We start from the raw sequence: 12,562 nt of genomic DNA, 5'->3' as shown, positions 1-12,562 counted from the left end.
GATATCGTAATAAAGTATATGCGGTACTCAATACTAAAAAATGACACCCATTTGTACCTATTTCTGACAGTTTATGAGATTTTTACTGTTAAAAATAACAATAACGATAAGTTCCCTTCAGGTGCCAGTGGAAAGTTTCTGGAACGTTCTAGAGAGGGGACATTTTAAACGTCCCTGGAACGTTCCGAAGGCTTGCGTGAAGCGTTCCGTGCTATTAGGGTCATAACGAAAATAGATTTGTCAAGTGGCAGTCGTACTTCTATTTTTTGTTAACGCATGGGAAACAATAGACGAATGACTGTGATCCGATTTTCATCTTGGGCAGGCTTCTACAATTTTCATGATAATTTGAGAACCAGTATATATTTCACTATGTTCATTGTCTTATTTTAAGTAGGATATTTTTAACATGAATTTATAAAAGTTTAAATTTTTTCCATTCATCTTCCTGAATCTTGTAGAAAGTGGAATTTGAGAATCGAAAATTGGTTAAAAATGGCAAAATGTCGGTAATTCTCATATGCGATCTCAGCTCCTATTTATCGAAAATACTTCAAATAGGGCTCAATCGACGCGAAATTAACCCTCACATCACAAGGTGGGGTATTTAGACACACCAAGGCCCTATTTTCGCGAATGAGCTAGGCCTAGAGCGTCTCAGAGGGGTAGGGATTTTAATAGCCTTCTCTTCAGTTGTCCTCTGCACGTGGAAATGGATAAGGGTCACTAAGTTATGCTACAGATGTTTAGAGAAGCAATAATATTAATTTTTACTGTGCTATTTAGAATATGTGATACGTATATTTTTCAGGTTTTTAAATATCTTTGTATGCTGTTTTTTATGCTAATGTTTATGAAACTGCATTTTTTGGTCAATATATTATTAACGTTACTGCAAGAAGTTACTTAATCATTTATTATCCTTTATGAAATATATAATGTGTTACGGACTGTGTAAATAGCCTTTGTGTTTCCTATAACTGAAAAAAGCTAAGAAATGGAATTTTCTCGTTATAATTTAGCAGAAAATGATTGAAAAAGTCCTTTGAATAATTGTATGATTTTATAAAATATCCTAGAAACAATATTATACCGTAAATCTTTCGTAATGTGTTTCAAAATGACTGGGGTGTGGAGACACCCCACCTTGTGGTAACTGAGACTCTGTGTCACCTTGTGGTGCGAGGGTTAATAATCTTTCTTACTGTTTCCTTTTTAGTCTTCCCAACTGAATTTAAGCTTAGAAATTCACGAAAAAAGAGGCATGTTTTTAGTATGATTTTTTTAGTGGAGTGATAATTATCGCCAGTAATGTATATTAGTATAGTCTGGAAGGCGTGAATTCGAGAAACTTATATACTTAAGGAGGTACCGTCGCTGCAAGAATTTTCATTACCATTTCAACAAAATTTTACGATATCTAAATATGATCCCCAAAAGTACTCAGTTGAAATCTCAGAAGCCTAGGGTACTTTATAAATAAGTTATTAACGTTTTTAATTTCGTCATGTTTAACATTGTGCCTTATGAGAGATGGCGTTTTTTAGCTCTTTACTGAGTGATATCTAAGTAACCACTGTTAAGATATTATTAATAATTTTTTTAATGAAAAACAAGTATTTCAAAATTGAAGTGCAAAATTAATATTAACCATTTGGTTCCTGCATATACATGAAAAAAAAATTAATCACGAAACTTGCGCTTTTGAAAGTTGACTATCGCAATCTGGTAACATCGCGAGGCGCGATCAATGTAGATCTGTCAGCCGTTGATTCATGTCGCCGGCGACATGATCAAAATGTTGCCAGATTTCAACTTAGTAAGTCGTACGGGTGTAGTAGCGATGGTTCCTCCTTTTAAGAAAGTTCACGCGCGTGAAATTCATCCAAAAGTTTAAACTCAGGCTGATCCAAAATGCCATTGCGGTTCTCCTAACCTTTGGTCAAAAATTTTGATTAGGTTTGTGCGCTCTCGTTCTAGGCGCAAGCAAACCTATAATATACGTATACAATAAACATCGCATATTAAAATCGGCGTCAAAAGTACGCCACCCTCACTTTAAGCGCTCGCAACTAGTTAAAAAAAAAAATCGCAGAAAATTCTAGCAAGACAAGGTTTTTCAGGCTCTTTTTTTAAGCCTCGACTTTCAAGGCTTCTCAAAACTGTCTGGACATCTTAACAAATCCAGACTAGAATGCAATGCAGTTTTCCAAATTTCAAAATTGTTTACTAATTACAGATCGTTTTTCACAAAAATATTGTCTTGGAAACAAATAATGTTAGAGTGTTGTGTTATGGTTTAAAATGTGCAGTTTTGTAACGTGATTCAAGCACACATAAAAAAAATGAATTTAGATCAATATTTCGCGAAATAATCCTTTACGAATGTTTTTGAATTTAATGAGAGTAGCCATACTATAAAAAGTGTTTAAAAAAAGATCCACTTCACAGCAATAGGTACCTCAGAAGGAAGAGGTTACCAGCTTACCCACAGGTCAATAGTTGGGAGGGGAAAAGGCAGGTACGTTAGTATCCCCTTCCTACTGAGGTGTCTATTGTAGTGAAATGGATACTTTTTTTCGAACACTTTGCATGGTATAGCCACTCTCATTAAATTCCGAAATATTTGGAAAGGATTATTTCGCGAAATATTGATCTAATTGAATTTTTTTATGTCTACTTTAATCACATTAAAAAAAATGCACATTTTAAGCCATAAAACAACTTCCTATCATTATTTATTTCCAATATGGTATGCTTGTGGAAAACGATCTGTAATTAGTAAACAATTTCGAAATTTTGAATGTATTGCATTCTAGACACTTTAAAGAGCGTCTGTGCATTTTTTCCAGATTTTTTTAAGACGTCCAGCTTGTTTTTGGAAGTCTCGAAAGTCGAGGCTTAAAAAAAGAGCTTCCAAAACCTATTTTTCGGCGCTATCGTAAAAAAATTTTTAGAGCAACGATATACATATCGTTCAATTCGGGAGACTTTAAGCTTTCACGTGTATTTGGCTAGAATTTTCTGCGATTTTTTTTTAACGAGGTCGCTTACTTTTCACGCCAACTTTAGTTAAGCAATGAGCGTGGCAACACCGCACTCAGTTTAGTGGCTATGGCCAATATGGCTTGCTAATCACGCACGTAGATTTGACAAGCGTCTTCATCAGCAAGGCAGTGTTGCCAAATCGTCAGTACTTCCTTGTGCTATATTTCTCGTCTGATTAAAAATGTTATTCTTTAGACAGTTTTATCTATTATCCTAAACTCAACACAAAATAGCAATTTTGGTTAAATTTTTGTTTTACCTTCTTCTATACATCTCTAGTTTCTAACCTAAATGTTAAGAACTGTTTAGATGCTACAATTGAAATATGTCCTCTGTCACATAAAGCCTTTCTTAGTGCCCCTTTCCAGGTTAAAATTTGAATTATCACTGTTTAAAGTCGTGTCAAAAACATGGGATCTTATATGGAAACGCTTTTCGCGGGCTCCAAAAATGGTTAAGTTTGGCTTGAAAATACGTTGAATATTGTTAGGAAAACTGTTTTGGAGACAGAAAATATAATTTGAAATTTGAATTACTGCTCATTTTTACTTGCTTCCAGGGTTTTTTCGCTAAAGTTTGGCAAAATATACCAAAGTAAAATATGACGATAACGGTGTAGCATTAACTAAAGTTGGCAGACAGCTTCTACTGGAATAGGGACGTGCGCGAAATTTGAAATAATGTTTTTTTGCCTATATGTTTGTAGGTTAAGTTTACTTTTTCGACATGTGGTTATGCTGCCAACTGCTGAGCGTCAAAAATGACTTACTCGAATCAGTCAAATGAAGATTTAAATTTACATTTTATTATTATTTAAAACCCACTTTATTTATACTATTCCGCATACAAATTTAATACACAATTTATTAATTGGTTTTTAATTCCAAATTTCACATCAACAACAAAACCGACATACCTTTGACTAGCTTTTGCAGTAGCCGGACTACTTTAAGTCGTTTTTATATGGAATCCATGTAAAAGATACTGTTTTCAGTATTCGCTGGGGAAGCAGAAGCACCGCAGCGCCCCTGTCGGTGGTACGCGCTAATTCTCGTTAGACGAGTGTTTAATGTTTACATGAGATCAACTGTGATTTTGAATCAAATTCCAAATTATCACGATAATTAAATTGTGTTTTCGTGCTGTGTTATCTACATTTGGAAATAATATAAACAGTGATAAGATAAATATTCATTCTGCTGAATTAGACTGACCTTTCGTTCTAAAACACATACTTTTTATGTCTGTTTTACTGAGTATGACTCTTTGACGATAAAAATCAAGTAATTTCGGTTCTGTTTCATCTAAAATGTTACTAAAATATAATTACATTTTTTAAGATTTATCAATTTCACATTCATGTTGGTCGTTTTAATCGAAGAAAAAAATTCCCGGTCATTTCCCGAGTTTTTCCCGGTTCGCAAACATTTTTTACGGCTAATGAAATTTAAAAAATCAAACTATATTTAAAACATTTTCCCATATAAAATAATAAACAACAAATTAAAGCATTCAAAGTGGAGCCCTTGATTTCCAAACTTTTAAAATTAAAGTTTAAAAGTTTTCAATTTCAAAAATTGTATATTCAAATGCTCAACGACTTATACGTATAAATTGAAAGGTACTAACACTTTTAAATTGAAGAGTTTTAAGTAAAATACAAATAAACTGCAAAATTTAGAACTTTTATCAATTGTAGAGTTCAAACATTCAGATTAAGTTCCAAAAATGTAAATCCACGTTAACATTTTCAATAGTCTAAATTAAAGAATCAAGCAATGAACTTTAAAACTTTTCAAAATTATATTATTTCAAGTAATTTTAAGCTACATTAGAAATTGAAAAATAATTTTTTTAACTTAACAGTTCTTAAATTAGAAATTAAATTATTTTTATTTTAAATGGTCTAGGCATCCTTCATAAGCTTTACAATTTTATTTCAAAATCTTGAAAAATCTAGAAGTTGTTCAAAATTTTACCAAATTCAAAATAATTTTTCAATTTTTTGTCAGAACTTTTAAATTTATTTCAAATCGAATTGAATTTTGTCTATAACTTTTTTATAAAATCCTGCAAATTTAAAACAAAAATTAAATTTGAATTTATAAGTAACAATAGAACATTTATTATTTGTAAAAATATTAGAGAAATATTAAGAGATATTTAGAAGTTTTTAAAAGGTTCGAATTAAATTTAGAACTTGAAATAATTTGAAATACTTACAACCGAATTTAAAATAAAATGTAGATTTTTATAGATTTCAAACAAAAAATTTAGAATTTGTTTAAGAATTGTGAAAGATTACAAAAGAATAAAATTTTTCTTAAGATTCTTAGGGAAATTGAAAATGATTTTTGACTTTGAAAAATTATTGTAACAGAAAGATTAAGAAGATTTTAAGAGATTAAAAACACACTTCGTTTAAATTACTTGAAATAATTTCAAGTTTTTACTTAATTTTGAATCTTTTCAAAACTTCTACATATCTATTAAAATTACTAAAATTTTTTCTACAAATAATATGTGTTTATTTGTTATTTATGCGTCAAAATTTTACAATTTCACTTATATATTAAACACTTTTTAAATAGAACACTTAAGATTGCAACGCTAAAAGTTTAAAAGTTCTTCGAAAATCTAAAGACTCAAAGCTTTCTATGTGAAACAATTCAGTTTTAAATTGTTTTCTTTTAAATATATGGTTTTAATTTACTCGTCTTAAATGAACAGTGAAATATTGCTAAATATTAAATACTTATTCTTTTTCTAGATTAACAAATTCCAAATTAAATGGGATAAGGATTAAATAATTTAGACTCACAATATTTTTAATCTAATAAAAACCATTAATTATGACTATATTATTATCGATTTATTTTTAAGTTGAAAGTAGTAAAACGCACGTTTACATTTTTTAATAGCTGAAAAAAATAATAGAAATAATATATTAATAGATTTATTTATAAAATTTAATATGAAAAAATAATATAAAGGAATACCTGAACCTGCGAATTAAAAATATATTATTGATAAATCATGAAAATTTTTATTTAAAAATAAAATTATCGGAATAAATGGTATATTAATTTCAATTCTTATCAAGACGTTCGGATTAAAACAGTTACAATCTGGAAATTCTCAAATTTGGAACGGATCTAGAATTGTTTGGTTAAATCAATTATTTTTCAGATTTCTATACTTAGAGTACAGATCCGTTTTAAAAAGAATTTATTTATTTATATTCACAGTTGATAAAATAAAAATGTTTTGTATCAAAATTTTTCAACTTCAAATGCTTTTAATTTTTAATTGTTTAAACCCTCAAAACTGCACTTTAATTATTTTTAAAACTGTTATAATCGTACTTGAGCAGATTTTCCTTCTGAAAATTCCCGGTTTCGCGGTGTCGCAACCAACCTGTTTTTTATAAAAAAAAATCTTCTATTTTAAAAACTTCTAATTTTTAATTTTTGTTAACCTTTAAAACTGCATTTTAAAATTCTTCAAATTAAAATATAAAATGGAAAATTGTTAAAGTGAAAGATTTTAGATTTAAGCATTCTAAACTAAATGATATAATAATGGATAAAAATCACAATTTAGGAAATTATTTAAAAACGGTTGAAATCACAGTTGGACAAAATTTTTATTCTAAAAATGTTGTAAAATTCCCGGTCAAAAAATAAATTCACTGTCATTTCCCGGTTTTCCAGGTTTCCAGGTCTAACGGTGATCAGTGACATTGAATGCAAATATCACAATTCCTATCTTTAACTGATGCAATCGCTAAGTCAACACAATTCATTAATATAGATTTAGCTGCTCTTTCCCCTTCAGATTTCGATTCTTCTCGAAGAACAGCACGTAAGGCACACGGGTGATTAGCAAGGTCTAAATAAGTTAGTTTGTAGGGAGAAACTTTTAATTGTTTTCCAGATTCTTTATTTAAAAAAAAATTTGCCACTGCTAAGCCCTTTGCATACAAATCTTTTGCAATTTGACTATCGGAGGGTTTTCCTCGTTCTTGCTCTAGACTTGTCTTACGAATGACACTGGTTTGAATTCTTCCACTAATACCATTTAATCGGATTTCCTCTACTCTAATAACATGCCTTATAGGCAAAGCCTTTCCTTTTTTAACAGTTTCTTTATGAAACTCAATCCCATGCTTTATTGAGTCAAATCCAATTTTTATTATAGTATTCATAATGAGCTGTCAATGTAAATAATCATATTGAGGTTATGTTTACACCGGCTTAAAGAATTTATGTTCGCGACTGGGGCAGCGCTACTCAAATCGCGTGTTACAGTTTACGACTGCTTCTCACTGAATCTTATGGCGCCCTTTCCTAATGCGCGAAATCCGACGCGCGACGGCAGGGACCCCGAGGGCGGCTATAAATCGCGGAGGCTTGAATATTCAAAAGTGTGTTTTTATTTTACACTTTTTAAATACTCTCTCTGCGCCAGGCTACTTTTCTGCTAATTATTTAATTCTGCTTAAATATTTAAATATTTTTAAATATACCCTTAAAATTAATTGACAAAAAACAGATTAATTTTCAACTAAATATCGGTAAACTACAAAATATAAAAATTCTAACTTTCATAAATTGTACAGATCGAAGGTTAAAAAAAATCCACGCTATCAGTTTCAATGCTCTAATTTGAAGAATGAATCAATTAATTAAATTTTTTGTTAAATTATATAATTTTAAGCAATTTCAGTGAAAATCATTAAAACTTGGTGGATCACAATTTTTTTTAATTGACACTTTTTAAATTACCCGTGTGGAAAAAGCCCCGCTGAGACCCCTTATGATGAGGGCCCCCGGCGGGGGCCCAATTCGGTTGCCCTCACGGATAAACGATTCAAATTTCAAACTCCAAAGGGTGAATATTTTTTCAACACCACAAATTTTAAGGTTTCATGAATTCAGACTTACATGCAATGTATTTTTGTCCAAAATTGGATGACACTTTTTTGAAATTCGGAATCGCACAATTTGGAAGTTCCATAGGGGCCCCCGCAGGGGAACCAGCTCGGTTGCCCTCACGGATCAACGATTCAAATTTCAAAGTCCAAACGACGTATATTTTTTTGACACCAGAAATTTTAAGGTTTCATGAGTTCAGACTTAAAAATAATGAATTTCTGTCAAAAATTGAATGACTCTTTTCTGAAATTCGAACTGTCACCATATGGGGGTTCCATGAGGGTCCCAGCTCGGTTGCCCTCGCGGTTCAGCGATTTAAATTTCAAAGTTCAAAGGACGTATATTTTTTTGACACTACTAATTTTAAGGGTTCAGGAGTTCAGACTTACAAATAAAGATTTTCTGTCAAAAATTGAATGACACTTTTCTGAAATTCGAACTCTCACAATATGGATGTTCCACAGGGGCCGCCGCAGGGGAACCAGCTCGGTTGCCCTCACGTATCAACGATTCAAATTTCAAAGTCCAAAGGGTGAATATTTTTTTGGCGCCACAAATTTTATGGTTTCATGAGTTCAGACTTGCAAACAGCGAATTTCTGAAAAAATTCGATTACACTTTTTTGAAATTCGAACTCTGACCATATTGATGTTCCATGGAGGCCCCCGCTGGCAGCCAGCTCCATTGTCCTCACGGATCAATGATTAAAATTTCTAAATCGGAAGGGTAAATATTTTATATCCTAAAAAATGGACATAAAAAATACGTTTTAAAATATATTTTATGCATTCTAAAATTTCAAAAAACTATAAATACATCTGTCCCGAAAACAGATATTTTCCTGGGTTTTTTTAAAGAAAAAAATTCTAAGTTTCATCTTGTATGAAAAATTTTGAATGTTAATTAAAAATTACATTTCCTGTCATTGACAATTTTTAAAAATTAGCCTACAACGTGAAAAAAAAATATTACGCGAAGAAAAATTGTAATCGATTTATATTATTTATTTAATAATTATTTTATTGATATTTATGTTAACAGTTTTTGTATTTTACATTTACAAAACGTCGTATAATAATAAATAATTAACTTGTCGGTTTAGCGCAGTGGTTAGCACTCCCGACTGCTAGGCGGTAGATTTAGGGATAGATTATGTAGGATCGATACCCCATAGCGTTAGAAATATTATTTGTACTATAATGTTTGAAAATGTAATATATGTATTCACTCTAAACAGGACTATTAATATCTGTAGACAAAATAATCGCAATCAATTAATATTTATTTTTTATATAACTTTTTCGTCATATGGTTAGAGTGTAGCAGTACGGTACTATTTAGCACTGACGCAGTACTGCCGCCCATGCCATGGTGAATTTCCTATTGGAATAATACTGTGCTAGTAGCGATATCCAGTGCTGGCCCAACACTGACTGCCCAGTACAAAATAGTGTTATGATCCCAGAGATATGCCAATATAGGTGTCAGCACTGTAAAAAAAAACAAAAAAAACCAAGAGGGCTTTCATGGTGGCAACCATTAGGGATCCATGAGGGCAGCCCATGCTGGGCCCCTATGGATTAGTATGTCGTTTCCATAAGGAACCACGTTTGGATGGCCCTCATGGATTCCATAGGGCATGAGTGCAATCCATGTGGACCTTGACGGAGGCACCCTCCATTTTTCCACACGGGTAGAAGATACAAATTATGAATTGTTCAGTTCTTATTTATACATCAAACTGTGTTTTGAAATCTTGTTAAATATTTCTTTAAACTTCGGTGTTCTGCTGTACGATGATTGCCGATCTGAAGGCTTCGGAAGAATTCGGTGGTCTTCTATTTATATCTTGCTCCCCATTTGAAAGAAATTAATTTTAAATTAATTTTCTACCAAGAAAGAAGAGTATTCAATAAAATACAAAAAATTTTAACTAAAAAAGATCACTTTTCATTTAAACATAGAATAGTTAAATTTGTGGTTAAAAAAATTAATTTTTAACCAAAAAGAAAATAAATTTTCTACAAAATAGTTACATTTACAGAAAATAAATTTTCTACAAAATAGTTACATTTTCAGAAAACAAATTTATCCAACTAATTGATGAATCATCAACCAAAAAAAATATATGAGAAAAAAACGTTAAAATTCTTTGAAATCGCTCGAAATGATTAAAATTAATTGAAAATTCGTTGGAATGTTTTAAAATATCCTGAAAATTTTTGAATCCTTTAAAACCGCTTAAAATTTTTGAAAGCTCTTGAAAATTCCTTACAAGTGTAAAAATACCTTAAAAGATTTCAAATCATTTAAAATCTCATACTGAATTATTGAAATCAATGGAAAATGCTTTGGAATCTATTAAAATATCCTAATATATATCAAATCCTTTAAAATCTCATATTAAGTTACTGTCAAAAATTGAAAATTCCTTGGAACGTTTTAAAATACTCACAAATATTTCTAAACCGTCAAAATATTTTGAAAGACCTTGGCATCTTTTAAAGATTTCTAAAGTACTTTGGAATTTTTTTAAATAACCCTGTTAAAGTTGTTAAAATTCTTTGAAATTCCTTTAAATTATAAAAATAAGTTGAAAATTCCTTAAGATCTTTTAAAACATCCTCAAATATTTAAAATCCTTAAAAAGCTTCGGAAGACTTCGGTGTTCTTCTATTTATACCTCGATCCCCATTTGAAAGAAATGAAAGAAATTGGCTAATTTAATGTTTCGCGTGATTCTTCATTTCATGCATGAGTCAATTTTGAGGTTATGTTTTTCAGGTGTATATAGTATGAATATTATTACTATTATACATATTATTAATGTTAATAATATAATTATAAAATATAACATTAATTTTAATTAATAGTTGACTAACTTTTAATAGAAATAGTTAAATTTTCAACTAAAACAATTAGTTTTCTGCAAAAAATTTGTTAAATTTGTTTTAAACAAAATATTTAAATTTTTAAACAAAAAGTTAGATTTTTATCCAAAAGGCTGAATTGTATAAGAAAAAAGGCATTTTTAATCAAATACATGAACTTTGCACAAAAGAAATTTATTTTCCATAAAGTATAATTTTCTTGTAGTTAAAAGAAATTAATTTTTAAACAAAATCAACAAAAAATGCCACAAAATACTTAAATTTTCAGGAAGCAACTTTTAAAATCTCTTGAAATTTTGCAAAGCTCTTGAAAACTCCTTGCAATTTTAAAAATACCCTAAAATATTTTAAATCCTTTAAAATCTCATACTAAATTATTGAAATCAATTGAAAATTCCTTGGAATCTAGTAAAGTATCCTAAGATGTATCAAATTCTTTAAAATCTCATATTTAATTACTCTAATCAATTGAAAATTCCTTGGAACCTTTGAAAATACACTTAAATATTTCAAAAACTTCAAAATCTTTTGAAAAATCTTGACATCTTTTAAAGATTTTTAATATACTTTGGAGTTTTTTTAAACATCATTGCTATAATTATTAAAATTCTTTGAAATTCCTTTAATTTATAAAAATGAATTAAAAATTCATTGAAATGTTTTTAAACATCCTCAAATATTTAAAATCCTTTAAAATATTTTCAAATCTCTTGAAAATTCCTTGAAAATTTAAAAATACCCTAAAATATTTCAAATCTTTTACAATATACTACATTATTGAAATCAATTAAAAATTCCTTGCAATCTATTAAAATATCGAAATATATTAAATCTTACAAAATCTCATATTAAATCACCGTAATAAATTGAAAATCCCTTGGAACATTTTAAAATACTTGCAAATAATGCAATACCTTCAAAATATTTTGAGATACCTTGACCTTTTTTTTTTAAAGATTTTTAAACTACTTCTTCAAAATTCTTTGAAATTCCTTAAAATTAGAAAAATAGGATGAAAATTCCTTGACACCTTTTAAAACGTCCTCAAATATTTAAAATGCTTAAAAATCTGTAGAAATCTCTTGAAAATTTTTTAGAGCTCTTGAAAATTCCTTGAAATTTTTAAAATACCCTGAAATATTTCATATCCTTCTAAATCTTATGTTAAATTGCTGTAATCAATTGAAAATTCCTTGGGATCTTTTAAAAATTCCTCAAATATTTAAAATTCTTACAAGTCTTTTTAAATCTCTTGAAAATTTTTAAAGCTCTTGAAAATATCTTGAAATTAAAAAAAAACCATGAGATATTTCAAATCCTGTAAAATCTCATACTAAATTATTAAAATCATTTAAAAATTCATTTAAATCTATTAAAATATCCTAAAATATATCAAATCCTTTGAAATCTCATATTAAATTGCTGCAATCAATTGAAAATTGCTTGGCATCTTTTGAAAACTTTCTCAAATTTTTAAAATCCTTACAAATCTTCTGAAATCTCTTAACATTTTTTAAAGCACTTGACAAATTCTTGAAATTAAAAAAAAAAAACATAAAATATTTCAAATCCTGTCAAATTTGTAAGAGAGCGGTCTCTTATATACTCGGTTGAAGAAAAAGCAAAATAGAAAATTTTCAATTTGGTATAAATACACTTTCTTAAAATTGTGCTTCGATATGCAGT

General features: G+C 29.4%; 1 protein-coding gene across 1 annotated transcript in view; it reads left to right on the top strand.

Annotated features, from left to right (window-relative positions):
* LOC117167392 (serine-rich adhesin for platelets-like) overlaps nucleotides 1–12,562 on the top strand; it is a 38,133-nt gene that overhangs the window by 913 nt on the left and 24,658 nt on the right. The gene's annotated exons all lie outside the window — the stretch shown is intronic.

The sequence above is a fragment of the Belonocnema kinseyi genome, chromosome 2 (genome assembly GCF_010883055.1).
Source record: "Belonocnema kinseyi isolate 2016_QV_RU_SX_M_011 chromosome 2, B_treatae_v1, whole genome shotgun sequence".
In the NCBI taxonomy this organism is placed as follows: Eukaryota; Metazoa; Arthropoda; class Insecta; order Hymenoptera; family Cynipidae; genus Belonocnema; species Belonocnema kinseyi.
The sequence above is the reverse complement of the archived record's forward strand: the minus strand, read 5'-3'. Positions and strand labels throughout refer to the sequence as shown.